General features: G+C 35.8%; 1 long non-coding RNA gene across 1 annotated transcript; it reads right to left on the reverse strand.

Annotated features, from left to right (window-relative positions):
• Positions 1-4,847: 4,847 nt before the first annotated feature.
• On the reverse strand, positions 4,848-13,811 carry LOC123330752. Its single transcript, XR_006546856.2, has 2 exons — positions 13,128-13,811; positions 4,848-5,931 (listed from the first exon to the last, which is right to left on the reverse strand). It is a non-coding gene; the product is annotated as an uncharacterized LOC123330752 (long non-coding RNA).
• Positions 13,812-15,661: the final 1,850 nt, after the last annotated feature.

Below are 15,661 nucleotides of genomic sequence, written 5' to 3' on the forward strand. Positions count from 1 at the left end.
AACTAGGGCTCAGGGTTTAAAGTACTGAAGAACTGAAGAGACTCATGATACAGGAAATGGCGAGGGGCTTTTCTTTATTTGAGGCAGCACTGTTAGCTTTTGAGGCACAGGTCCCAAACATACAACAGTACAGGAAGTTTGCAGCAGCCGTTCAGAATGCAATTCAGTGCTACCATGTCTTCTGTGGTGAGAACAAAGAGCTATAACCCAGGCATCACTGGATGGTTTTTTAAGAGGGTAGTTCGAACAGAATCCAGGAAGGAACGAGAACCTTTGCCATCAATATCAAACCTGAGTGCACTTGCAGCTTGCCCCCCATCTCCTGCTGCTAACAATCCTTCAGCTCTACCATCTCCCACGTCCTCTCCCTCCTCCAGTCTTGCTGGTTGTAGAAGCAACTGTTCTTGCCTGTTGACTCAAAGCCAGCCTCTGTATGCCATGCTTACTGTACTTTTCAAGGTGCTGTACTGTAATATTGAAGATGTTTTATTTTTGTGTTTGATTTTCTGTATTATTTGTGTGAAAAGTATTATAAAACTATTAACAGTATAGTACTATATAGCCATCTGTGTTAGTTGGATACACAAGCTGACTTTTCAGGACATACAACGTGCTCTCATAATGAAACTCATTCATATGGACTACATTGTTTCTATTTTTCCACAACTATTTTTGACTTGGGAAATTTCTTAATTGAAGCAATATCTCAACTGCGACCCTTCTGAATAACATAAAGTTAGAAATTTTTTAATCAACTCAGTCCATTCTTATTTGTGATCTCTAATTACTCCCAAATTTGTAATTATTACTATTATCCACAGTTTTTGGTTGCTCAGATTTACTCACATAATTAACTTGTACAATATCATTTCAAACACTTCTTTCTTTAATCTGGATTCAAATTCATTTTCTATGAGTATATATCTGTCAAAATATTACTTTCCTGAAAAAAGTTTTTGTTTCTGTTTTTGGCTGTACCATCCACTTGGGCAGGATCTTAGTTACCCAACCAGGGATCAAACTCATGGCCCCTGCAGTGGAAGCACAGAGTCCTAACACTGGACTTCTAGGGAATTCCTTGAAAGAACTTTTTAATCTCAACTAAATGAGATATAGAAATATAAGTTGACTCTGATGTTTACTGATTATTTTGATGATATCATTCTATTTCTTTGACTTACATTTGAGGTACATGTTCCTAAAATTAAATCCAAAAATTGTTCCTTTGTTAAAAATGATTATTTATTTTTTGTTAATTCTATATTTTTGAAAACTATTATCCTGTAGTTTTACTAAATGTATAAAAATATGACTTGAATTATTTATTTTTGAACCCATCTTTGGACTCATTTTGTCTTAACCTGAAGTTTCTGTGCTTGCTTCAGTCAAGAGTTCCCCTGACAATACCATCCAATGTTGTTTCCTTGTCTTGAAGGTTTCTCAACCAGAAAGATTCTGAAACTTACCATTTTGGTTTCTTAAGGGAGATACCCACACCTCTAACCCCATCAACTCTCCCACAAACCAGGGAGAAACAACTTTTTGTCTTCTGCTTATGGCAATAGGCAGGTGTTTATTGGTCCTTCCTTTCTTGATATTACAGAATTTTACGGTCTTAGATTGTGCAGTTTCATGTCCTGCTTCCTATTTGATTCTGACCAAAAGTCTTTTAACTTGTGCTTGTGTGTGTAAACACCCAAGCCCTCATATAACAGGGTTTGATGACCACTCTACCACCTCCCGGAGAAGACAATGGCATCCCACTCCAGTACTTTTGCCTAGAAAATCCCATGGATGGAGGAGCCTGGTAGGCTGCAGTCCATGGGGTCGCTAGAGTCGGACATGACTGAGCGACTTCATTTTCACTTTTCACTTTCCTGCATTGGAGAAGGAAATGGCAACCCATTCCAGTGTTCTTGCCTGGAGATTCCCAGGGAGGGGAAGCCTGGTGGGCTGCCGTCTATGGGGTCGCACAGAGTCAGACACAACTGAAGCGACTTAGCAGCAGCAGCAGCAGCAGCTACCACCTCCACTATGGCAGTTTGAAACTTCAACAGTTCCTGTGCTTACTACTTTTTCACATTATTTTCAAGTTTAGTTCAGTTGCTCAGTCGTGTCTGACTCTTTGCAACCCAAAGAACTGCAGCACACCAGGCCTCCCTGTCCATCACCAACTCCTGGAGTCTAAACTCATGTCCATTGAGTTGGTGATGCCATCCAACCATCTCATCCTCTGTCATCCCCTTCACCTCCCACCTTCAATCTTGCCCAGCATCAAGGTCTTTTCAGATGAGTCCCTTCTTCCCATCAGGTGACCAGAGTATTGGAGTTTCAGCTTCAGCATCAGTTTTTCAGTGAGTATTCAGGACTGGTTTCCTTTAGGATGGACTGCTTGGATCTCCTTGCAGTCCAAGAGACTCTCAAGAGTCTTCTCCAACACCACTGTTCAAGAGCATCAGTTTTTCGGTGCTCAACTTTCTTCACAGTCCAACTCTCACATCCATACATGACTACTGGAAAAACCATAGCTTTGACTAGATGGACCTTTGTTGGCAAAATAATGTCTCTGCTTTTTAATATGCTCTCTCAGTTGGTCATAACTTTTCATCCAAGGAGCAAGCGTGGTTTAATTTCATGGCTGCAGTCACCATCTGCAGTGATTTACTTTTCATTCCATTCCAAAAGAAAGGCAATGCCAAAGAATGCTTAAACTACCACACAACTGCACTCATTTCACACAGTAGTAAAGTAATGCTCAAAATTCTCCAAGCCAGACTCCAACAGTACGTGAACTATGAACTTCCTGATATTCAAGCTGGATTTAGAAAAGGCAGAGGAACCAGAGATCAAATTGCCAACATCCATTGGATAATAGAAAAAGCAAGAGAGTTTCAGAAAAACATCTATTTCTGCTTTATTGACTATGCCAAAGCCTTTGACTGTGTGGATCACAATAAACTGTGGAAAATTCTGAAAGAGATGGGAATACTAGACCACATGGCTTGCCTCTTGAGAAATCTGTATGCAGGTCAGGAAGCAACACTTAGAACTGGACATGGAACAACAGACTGGTTCCAAATAGGAAAAGGAGTACACCAAGGGTATATATTGTCATCCTGCTTAATTAACTTATATGCAGAGTACATAATGAGAAATGCTGGGCTGGATGAAGCACAAACTGGAATCAAGACTGCCAGGAGAAATATCAGTAACCTCAGATATGCAGATGACACCACCCTTATGGCAGAAAGCAAAGAAGAACTAAAGAGCCTTTTGATGAAAGTGAAAGAGGAGAGTGAAAAACCTGGCTTAAAACTCAACATTCAGAAAACTAACATCATGGCATCTGGTCCCATCACTTCATGGCAAATGGGGAAACAATGGAAACAGTGACAGACTTTTCACATTATTTTAAAATTCTGTCAAATTAGCATTTTCTAACTGTCCTTGATATTTCTTTGATTTACTATAATGCTATATTTGATTCAATAAATCACATATTTTAGCTGAAAAATCTGTAAATCTTAATTGACTATTTTTCCAGAATCAAAAATGAATGTTCTTATTATTACATTATTTATGAATAAAATGATAAACGCCCATTTACTTCATTTCAAAATTTATTTTTTAATAAAATAAGATCTATGAAGCCACAATAGCACACTAGTTTACTAAATGGATGTGATATTTAGAATTCATGTAATTTACATTTAAAAATAGTATGGAAATAATCAGAAAGTCTTTATAATCTTAAAGAATACACATTTTTAACTTTACCAAAATATTGTCACTAAAGTTTATGCTCCTTCAGTGGTTAGAGATCATTTTCCAGAACCAAATGATGTTTTTGCTTGTTTTGACAGGAGTAATAGAATTCTGGGTGGCTCACTGTATCTGATGTTTCAGTGACTCGTTAATTAATTCTACTCATCCCAAACACATTGACTGTATTACTGCTTCATTTTTTCATCATACTAACTTATTCATTATAATGATAGTCTCATTTATTTTAGCAGTAAGGTAAAAAAATGCTACTGATAAAGCTAACATTACATTAGAGCACTTAAAAAATTAGGATTTTATAATTGACCACTTTCAATTGTTTGGCACTGTTATAACAATTTTAGTGTTATGGACATATGTCACAAGAAACACATTCTCTTAATAACTCTATGTACCAGGTGAGGAAAGAGATGAAAAAAAAACTTATCTGTCTTGCTCAAGTTCACACAGGTAACAAGTGATAAGATATGTTTGCAAATTAGACATATGGAATCCAGAGATATTTTACATATCTTAAAAGTTATGTAATATTGCTATACCATTTAATCCTATGCAATGGCAAGAAACACTTCCAGAAATTATTTTGGAATTCAAGTTGACCAGTCAACTTACAGGGAATTAAAAAAAAATAACAAAAATAATCATTTTCACTTTTGAAGCTTACCTTTAAGTTTAATAAGAAAGGTACAGAATCATAAAAAATATATAAATCCTAAAGACAAAGGAGAAGATTGAAATAAATCACACTATATATCTGAATTAGAAGACTCAAACATATTGAGATATTTTTCTCCTTCAATTCTTTTATCGATTCTTTAAGAAAAATATAGGTTAATTTTAGCAAATAAATTATAAATAAGATGTCTGTATGAACTTGCATTTAAATATGAAGTTTAAAGTTAAATAATGTATTTTAAGAACAGATAAATTGATATGGCATTAGTCAAATTGATACAATGGAAAAACATGTGTGTATGTATGTCAGTATGTATATATAATATTTGGTTTTTGAAGCCTAAAAAAAACAACAGTAAAGAATAGAGGCATTACTCAGTGATGATACAGAAATGTTTTAATTTGAAAACCTAAAAGTATCTCTTTTAGCATATGCATATTTCAGACAGCAGAATATTAAAAATACATTTCTAAATAATTTACCAATTTAAAGAAAACATTGGTGAAAATGCTCGAGATAGAAGACCTAAGCATAAAAACAAAAAAACTATCCAGAAAACAGTTAATATTTTAAGTACATATAAATTAAAATTTCACTATTTATAAAATACTATATGAAAGTGTAAGGCAAGATTAGGGAATATGTCAATATCTGTAATGAATTATTGATATTATGTCTAATAGTACCTATAACGAATGTAAAAAATAATGAATATGCCAGTACAAATATGAGAATAGGTACAAGGATCAATAAAAATGTAATAATGAGCAAAATCATTATTACTTGAGGATTAATTGATAGAATTACAACATATTTTTCAAGACTAGAAATTGATAAAACACCTTTCCTTAATTAAAACTTTCCATTTTAGCAAAGGTTTGGCAAGACAGACATTACTGATATGAAAATAGTTCAACACTTCTGAATGTCATTTGGTTCATATGGGTCCAGAACTTGAAAATAGCAATATCCTTTGATAGTAGTGGCAAGAACTTTCCATAGCTGTGTTTATACCACACAGGGGGGAAAAAACACCTTAATAAAATATATAGGGGTATAGTTCATTATAATGCATTTATTAAGAATTGATCTTATGCAATATTTTATATCATATTTTCAAAAATATTTGATAAATCTGAAGAGAGGGTCTATTTTGGAGGTATAAGGGCTTCTGTAGGTTTTGCTACAGGGGCAGGCAGGGCATTAAGGTGGGGTTTAGGTTGTTGCCTGGAAGTCCTGCAGGGAAAGGATGGCCTTCAGGTGGAACAGATTAGCAAAGGCTCCAGGTGAACACAGGTGGGGTGGGATGCTTTCCTTAACAGTAGAGTAGAGCTTCATTTTGATAATGCAGTGTTTATTCTTGATGATGTTACCTCTTTCCCTTTTTATAAATTGCATCTTTGAGAGTAACTCTGTTTTACTGATTTAGAGTAGTGTTAGTATCAAAATCCAACTTCAGGAGAAGAGGATACCTGTGTTTAAGAAACAGATTTGTTACATTCTCATGTTTGCACCTGGATTCTCATACAATCAAGGGAAATTATTACCAAGTATATGGGTCTATATTTATAAATACAATGAAGATTTTCATTGCATAGATTAGTTAATTCAGTCAAGAACCTGGTCAATTTCCTTAAATAAAATCAGATTATTTGATATGCCAGTTAAGTAATCAAAGCATTCTAATAGTTGATCTTTTCCTCCAAATTGATCTTTAGATAAATGCCTAATTAGTTTAAGTTAGATATTTAGAGAAGCTATTTTCTGATGACTTAAAATTACAAACAATTCTGCCTCATAATTTTGATGGCTTATTTTTGAGTATTGGAAAGATATTTCTCTTTATATTAATTTATTCATTCAAAAATATTTAGAGCTCCTGTTTTGTGTCATGCATACATTTATATAAGGTGATTAATCAGTATGTTTAATTTAGTAACTTATCGGCCCTCTTTTGAAAATAACCAGCTTTTGTGATCATAAGCTCTCCAAATGGGGGAAAATATATGCTTCATTTAGAAGTAAAATAATTATTAAGCATCAAATGTTTCCTTTCCCTTTAACTTTTAAGTTAGCAATTCTGAATTCTTAGATAATTTCAGAAACTTTTATAGTGGTAGTATTTTTGATTTGGATTTTGAATTGAAGTTTATTTAATCTGAGAAACATTCTCCAAGAGGGTCCAGAAAGAGTGCTATGCATGCATGTCTACTTACCCCATCCATTTAGTCTGTGCTAATTATAAGCAGCTTAATACAACTAAATTAACATAACAGTTGTTTGCCTGATCTGATTGCTTAATATCTGGTGACTAATGATAGGTTAAGTTCAATTCAGCCTACCACTGGGATCTAATCTATCTACAAGTGGAGTTAGATCTCATCAAAAGTAGTCTCTCTAGGGCCATGAAAATTTGCCTAAAACTTTTACAAAATTTGCCAGGCAGTTTTATTTCCCAACTGGAGAAGGAAATGATAATGCACTCCAGTATTCTTGCCTGGGAAATCCCACGCACAGAGAAGTCTGGCGGGCTACAGTCCATGGGGTTGCAAAGTCAGACATGACTGAGCACATAAACTCATTCATTTCCCAAAATCAAAGTTCTTACTGGTTTGTGCAGGACACCTAGCTCCTTTCTCCTGAGTGGGTGTAGTCTATTGAACAGATGGCAATGGCAACAAAAGTTCTTATATAGACATTTATAATAGTTTAAATTTCATATAAAGTATTATGAGAAACACAGTCTTGCGTTTGTGCTTTAAACAGATTGTAGTTTTGTCTGCCCTCTGGTAGAGAATTTTTTGAGCTGCCACGGAGCATTGCCAAGAACCTTACAGAAGTGGCACCTAGTCAGATTTAAGAGATCCTTCAAAAGTGACAAGAAGGCATTTGAAATAAACTTGCTTACTCAACATTTCTACCACGGTCCATGAATATCAACGAGAATAAGGCTCAACTCACAGTACCATTAACAATATAAATGTACTATTACCAAACGAAGAAAAGAAAATATTATCAAAGTATAACATTTGGATTACAGAAATTTAATCCCAATCTAAAATATATCCACTATCTCATGCTGAATAAAGCTTTCCAACCAAACTGGGAAAGATAGTGCTGTGTCAGCAACTCATCGTGAACCTACCTAGCATTTCCATCTCTACCCAATTAATGTCCTATTTTTTAAACTGAAGTATAGTAATACGTGAACTGTGAACTTCCAGATGTTCAAGCTGGTTTTAGAAAAGGCAAGGGAACCCGAGATCAAATTGCCAACATCCACTGGATCATGGAAAAAGCAAGAGTTCCAGAAAAACATCTATTTTTGTTTTATTGACTATGCCAAAGCCATTGACTGTGTGGATCACAATAAACTGTGGAAAATTCTTAAAGAGATGGGAATACCAGACCACCTGACCTGACTCTTGGGAAACCTATATGCAGGTCAGGAAGCAACAGTTAGAACTGGACATGGAACAACAGGCTGGTTCCAAATAGGAAAAGGAGTAGGTCAAGCTTGTATACTGTCACCCTGCTTATTTAACTTCTATGCAGAGTACATCATAAGAAACGCTGGGTTGGAAGAAGCACAAGCTGGAATCAAGATTGCCAGGAGAAATATCAATAACCTCAGATATGCAGATGACACCACACTTATGGCAGAAAGTGAAGAGGAACTAAAAAGTTTCTTGATGAAAGTGAAAGAGGAGAGTGAAAAGTTGACTTAAAGCTCAACATTCAGAAAATGAAGATCATGGCATCTGGTCCCATCACTTCATGGGAAATAGACAGGGAAACAGTAGAAACAGTGTCAGACTTTATTTTGGGGGGCTCCAAAATCACTGCAGTTGGTGATTGCATCCATGAAATTAAAAGACACTTACTCCTTGGAAGGAAAGTTATGACCAACCTAGATAGCGTATTTAAAAGCAGAGATATTACTTTGCCAACAAAGGTCCATCTAGTCAAGGCTATGGTTTTTCCAGTGGTCATGGATGGATGTGCGAGTTGGACTGTGAAGAAAGCTGAGTACTGAAGAATTGATGCTCTTGAACTGTGGTGTTGGAGAAGACTCCTGAGAGTCCCTTGGACTGCAAGGAGATCCAACCAGTCCATCCTAAAGGGATCAGTCCTGGGTGTTCATTGGAAGGACTGATACTGAAGCTGAAACTCCAATACTTTGGCCACCTCATGCGAAGAGTTGACTCATTGGAAAAGACCCTGATGCTGGGAGGGATTTGGGGGCATGAGGAGAAGGGGACGACAGAGGATGAGGTGGCTGGATGGCATCACCGACTCGATGGACATGAGTTTGGGTAAACTCTTGGAGTTGGTGATGGACAGGGAGGCCTGGCGTGCTGCCATTCATGGGGTCGCAAAGAGTCGAACATGACTGAGCGACTGAACTGAACTGAACTGATCTACTGAAACATTCTATATTTGACAACAAAGGTTCCAACAGTAATTTAATGCTGAACACATTTATAAGTCATGACAAGTGCTATTAAACCACACTAACAACTAAAATCAATTCATGTTTATTGGATGAAATAGTTACTTCTCTAATATACTAGAGTCCTGGCTCCAAATACAAAATGCTAGACCATGGTTTTTAAAACTTTATAAATTATTTCTTTGGTGCCATAAAAAGGTAGAGTCTAGTCTGCTGGTTTATATTTGAGAGTCAGAAGTCTTGAGTATATTGTTTGCTAAGTAAATGGTTGGGTTTTTGTCTTTTTTTTTTTTTTAACCTTCTGCAAAATCAATGAAATAACCAGTAGCCAAATATAATAAGCATTGAATATATCCTGATTATACCATACTGAGCTTTTTAAATTAGGGAATCTGCTTTGACACACCTTTAATATTTTCCATTCTCCTCACCACACTTTGGCAAGTTCAGGAAAGGAAATGAAAGATTAAACAAAATTTACAAGTAGAAAATATCTATTGTCATGTTAATGTTTGGCAGAAACCAACACAATTCTGTAAAACAATTATCCTTCAATGAAAAAATAAAATAAAAAATAAAGTTAAAAAGAACTCCCCCCCAAAAAAAACAACAAAAAAAGAAATTATTTATCATTATCTGAATTTGAGCACAGAATAAGCTCTAGAAGACACAGTGATACATGGGAAATTCATCACTATTTCAGTTCTAGCATGGCCTCCATGTACATCTACATCAAGGTATCCTGTAGTAGTATCGCTTTTTGGAAATTGAACCTCTTTATTTATGTTCTTACATACCTGGCTTACTCTCTAGAACACTCAAAATGGACAACCTCCTATTTTGGGGGGTCTAGATATACATTTTCCATATCATGCTCTTTATCTTAATCATCATTTTTCCCATTTCAGAACTTTTGACACTTTTCTACTCTATACTTGCCCTTAGGTTCCACATAAAATAAGCAAATCTATCCTAGAGATCCATTCTTCTTATTTTCTTTAACCTTACTTCTCTTCCTACCCACACCCACTGCCCTTGTTCCAAATCTATCTTGAGTTCATAGATCCAATTCCCTATCTGTTCTCTTTGCCTAGGACTTCTCTTTTAGGTAATTTATTTTTAATAAGACAGTCGAAATTCTACTTTCATTTACTATTTATAGATGATCTTTGCATATCTTTATGCCATTCTATCATCTAATATTTTTGCACATTTAATCTTTATCTTATGCCTAGATTTTTGGCTACTGTTAAATTAGAAGAATTATAATTGATGGCAAAATAATTATAAGATTGTAACTCTTAATAGAGTTACCAAAGAGTCAACACCAAGCAAGAATAATATAGCCAGATAAGAGAAGAAACATAGAACTTACTAGCATGTGGCTAGGTCAATTTTAAATATCTTAATATAAAATTTAGAAAATACAGTTGAATATGTTATAATTCACAGAGTAAATAGAACAATTTAAAATAATTACATAGACTTCAGGATAAAAAATAAAATTGTTGACTCTCACATTAAAATCTACATTATGCAATAGAAGTAGAAATTTTTAAAAGTACAAAAAGTTAATGATGGCACAAATATGATATGGCTTAGAATTCAAATATCTTGCACACTGGGTAAAGATAAGCTTGCTTTATTTATTTACCTAAAATAAAGATCATTAGTTATTCACTATTTGAGGTTGGATCTTGCCTCCAACCACAAAAGACTCTCTGGAAAGAAATGCTCCCTATAGATTACCACTGATGCTATTAAATGTATAAATTCAGTATACTTGATGCATTCAAGGCATGATGGTCTAACACCTACATGTTGTTTTTGGAATACAACCTTTTGGAGCAGATTTTATGCTTATAGGGCTTTCCTTACGGCACAGCTGGTAAAGAATCTGCCTGCAATGTGGGAGACCTGGGTTCAAACCCTGGGTTGGGAAGATCCCCTGGAGAAGGGAAAGGCTACCCACTCCAGTGTTCTGGCCTGGAGAATTCCATGTTGTGGCCATGGGGTCACAAAGAGTTGGACATGACTGAGCGACTTTAGCTTTCAGTACTCTATGCTTATAAGAATACAGAATGCCAACAAGGTACATAATAGAATTACTATGGGTATAGAGACATGATATAACTCTATTCATTTTTAAAAAATGTTAGAATATTTGACCATTTTAAGAAACTAGATGGCATGACTATGCCTTTAGAGATAAAATAATTTAATAACATTTTTGGCATTGGGAGTTTATCAGAATAGTAAACTTATATAACTAAATGTTGCAACCAATTTCCTGATAATTTAGCATACACAGTGAACTGTTCTTTGATAAACAGTTGAAATTGCATGCCTAGAAAAATAGGAAAGAGTCACTTTAGAAGACATTTTTGTAGTGTAGAAAAAGCCTCCAAATTGTGAATTAATATAGGATGTTCATTGATATGGCATCACTAAGGGTAGTAAGATTTAATAAAAAGTTTCCCTTTTATTTGACAATAAATATTTCATTCTAAGTAACCCATAGACTTTTGAAGGAAAACATTTAACTCTGTGGGTAATAAAACAAGAAACTTCCAGCTGATTTTATCAGAAGTTAATAATCATTTTTATGAAATAGTCATGTCATATAAGATTGAATCTATATAATATCAGTCAATACAAATAGTGAAGACAACTTTTTAAATCATTCATCATAACAAGCCAGTCCTTCTCAGAGCCTTGATCTCTGATAACCTGCTTTAAAATCATTTAAAAATGGTGGGTGGAGGATGCCAGCTATTAAGATACACTGGCTCCACACAGATATCCTTAAGCAAGGGTGAAAGCCCAAACCAGACTTATTAATGAGATAATGCTGACATCCACTAAAGTCTGAGAAACAAAGCTTGTAAGAGACAATTCAGTGTCATTGAAAAGGCTGGAAATTCTCTTTCAAAAAAAAGGGTTTGTCTACCTTGTTAATGTTCATTCTTGAATAAAAGAAGAGAAAGTAAACGGACAACTGGGCACAGAACTAGAATTCAGAGTAATCCAATTGCATTGTGTCAAATAGTCTTCTCAAAGCAGGATTAGAGTGTTGGTGTTTAGGTAACATAGATGTCATTTACCGTATAAGCAAATAAAATGATTTTTGGATCACAAGATCAGAAATATAAATGATAGTGTATTTGCCTCCAAATAATAATCACTGCAACATTTAATTTCTCACACTGTTGGACAATATATCTTTAAAATAGGACTTCCCAGTGGTTGAGAATCCACCAACCAATGTAAGGAACACGGGTTCCATCCCTGGTCTGGGAAGATTCCACACACCTTGGAGCAACTAAGCCCGTGCGCCACAACTACGGAGTCTGTGCTCTAGAACCAGAGTAACAGCTACGAGCCCGCATGCCACAACTAAGGAAGCCTCCGCGCCTAGCGCCCGTGCTCTGCAATGAGAGCCCACCGCAATGAGAAGCTCACGCACCACAGGGAAGAGTAGCCCCTGCTCTCGGCAACTAGAGAAAGCCCATGTGCAGCAATGAAGACGAGCACAGCCAAAAATTAAATAAAAATTATAAAGATAAAACGATCATTCCAGTTTGACTGCTATCAACATTTACTCAGTCATTTACAGGGGGTCAAAAAAAAAAAAAAAAAAAAAAGCAGAGCAATAAAAGGGCACTAGCATGAAATTATTGGGAAAAATTCCTATTCCTCAGGCATTTAAAGATGACTTTAGATGAATCCCTGTTTTGCACTCGCAATTTATTTCTTCCCTGATTTAATAAAGTACAATGCCAATTAGTACTAATAAAAACAGTAAGTAAAAAAATGAAAAGCCTACAGAATTGAAATATATAGAAAATATATACAAATGTATATGCCAGTTTTAGCTATTTCAAATAACGAAGAATTATGGATTGCTGCTGCTAAGTCACATCAGTCATGTCCGACTCGGTGCGACCCCACAGACGGCAGCCCACCAGCCTCCTCTATCCCTGGGATTCTCCAGGCAAGAATACTGGGGTGGGTTGACATTTAGCTATTTCAAATAACAAAGAATTATGGATTAATTCACTTCAAATTCTTTAGTTCAGTTAGGGTAGCCACCACAGAAGTGTTAAGCAATTTTTAACTAAGGAAAAACTTGAGTAAATTAACCATAGAGAGGATGACAGAAAGAAATATTACATGATGATTTTAGTGGGTTCAGGAGAGAAAATAAGTCATTACCTGTTCTTCTGACCAACCTGTTGTAGATTACAGTTTCCATCCTCGGATTCCGTTACATTGCGAGAGCAGCATACAGAACTCAGAAAACCTTTTCATCAGGAGGTTAGTGGTTTATTATAAAAAAGATATAACTCAGGAACAGCCATATGGAAGAGTCGCAAAGAACAAGGTGTGGGGAAAAGGCCTGGGGTTTCCATGCTTTCTCCCAGCATGTCCCTCTCCCCAAATCTCCAAGTGTTCCCCCATCTGGAAGCTCACTCAAACCTCTTCTTTTTCACTTTAAGGAAGCCTCCCTCATTAGAGGCAAGATTAATTAAATCATCAGCCGCTGGCAAACAATTCAAGCCCCAGCACCTTTCTCCTACAGGAAGATGAGCAGTGGGGTGGTAGGATCCCATTGAAGGTTTCAACCCTCTAATCACACAGAGTTTCTACTGGCAACCAGCCCTCAGGTGCTACTCATTAACTTAACAAAAGACACCTTTTTATTCTCTTAGGAAATTCCAAGGGTTAAGGAGTTCCATGTTGGAACCTGGGAAGATCAAATACATATTTCTTATTATGAGTCATAATATCATATACGTTAAAATGGAATGAATACTTTATACCACTCATCTTTCCATCACTCTCAATGTTAATCTCCATACTTTCAGATACTAGACTTAGAAACGCAATCATTTGTAATTATTTGTTTCTCACAGTGGATCTATTATAGTGCATGTATTATGTCTTGTTTTAGAAATTGCTGTTTATACTTCTATTTACTCTAATAAAAATTAGCTCTCAGCCCAGGTACGAAATTTCCTATGATACTTAGTAGATTGATTTGATAGGAACACATAAGTGTTTGAGGTCAGGTAATCTCTATTTCTAAATCAATTTAGAAGCACATGATGCTAACACATACCATGTTTACTTAATAGATAAATGTAGGTTACATCTGTACTTTTTGTGTCTAATTATTGTTTCTGTTTGTTAACTATTACCTTAAGTTCATCACAGAAGACTTTCCTGTATTCTCATAGCTGAATCCAAATTTGCCATTCTTTAGTTCTGTATGAAGCTGCTGCAATATATACAGCAAACATAGATTTGTCCTGTATATTCAAAGCACTATACTGAAGATGGTAGGAGATCCAAAACTGAATAGGACATAGCAGCTGATTTCAGGAATTTCAAGTCTAAAGAGGAAGATACACATTTCTATACACAACACCAGGGGAACACGCGGTTGGTGAAGGTGGTTTGAGTTGATACTGGCCTGGTCTCACACAGCTGTCCTACATTCCTAACAGTATTACTTTGGGTGTAAACCTATGAGTGCAATGGTCTTAATGTTTGCGTCTCATATCCACTCCAAATTAATATGTCGAAATTTTAATGCCCAAGTGAGCATCGGGATGTTGTGGACATTTGGGTGATGCTTAGATGGTTAGAGTGAGGCCCTCATGAATGGGATTAGTGCCTGAGGAAAAAAGGCTCCAGAGAGATCCCAGTTCCTTCCACCACATAAGGACACAGTGACAAGGAATCAGCTGTAAATAGGAAGATATCTTCATCAGAATGAAACCACGCAGGCCACCCAGTCTGCAGTATGTTGTTAGAGAAGCTTGAACAGACTAATATACGTTGTCTACACATTAACTTACCACCTAAGTGTGGACATTTGGAAGGCCATTGAGCCGTCTATTTCTATATCCCCTATGAATAGTAACAGACCCTGGACAAAATAAATGTTGAAAAAAATGGTTGCAGAAGTGAACAAGTTTAATAAAGGGGGTCAGAGATTTTGAAGCATTCTGTTTGAAATAAAACGGATGGAGGATTACCTGGGAACATTTCCTAAGCCATTTCACTCAGAAATTCATTCAAATAAAAAAGTTTCCGATCACATCTGATTACATTTTTATTTTCTTAACTCAAGCTAGAAAAATAATTTGGATGAATTTTTTTTCTTATTCTAATTTTTACATGTCACATTCCCTAGAAGTCAAAAATGTGATATTAGGCCCTATCTTTATAGGTACCTGTACTGCTTTTCTTTAATAGGATCAACAACAAAAAGAGCTTAAAACAACTCTTTCAAGCAGACATCATGAATTGCAATCAACTTACATTTGTACTATTATAATGTATATGCATACATTCATTCTCAGTCATCTTCAACTATTTGGGACCCCAAAGACTGTAGACCACAAGGCTCCTCTGTCCATGGGATTTCCCAGGAAAGAATACTGGAATGGGTTGCCATTTCCTTCTCCAGCGGATCTTCCAGACCCAGGGATTGAACCTGAATCTCTTTCTGCATTGGCAGGCAGATTCTTTACCATTGTGCCACCTGGGAAGTCCATGATATAGAGCATTTATTGTTTACTTTTACATATCTTCATATATTATGCTATTATAATTTTTGAGTGATTTATGGATATATGTTACAAATTCTTTTAGAAAGAATTTGTTTTCTTTTGTTGTCTCTTTTAATCTTTATGCTGGTACTCAGATCATAAATGCAGTTAGAGAGTTGTTTATGATCT

Source organism: Bubalus bubalis, chromosome 20 (genome assembly GCF_019923935.1).
Source record: "Bubalus bubalis isolate 160015118507 breed Murrah chromosome 20, NDDB_SH_1, whole genome shotgun sequence".
Lineage (NCBI taxonomy): Eukaryota > Metazoa > Chordata > Mammalia > Artiodactyla > Bovidae > Bubalus > Bubalus bubalis.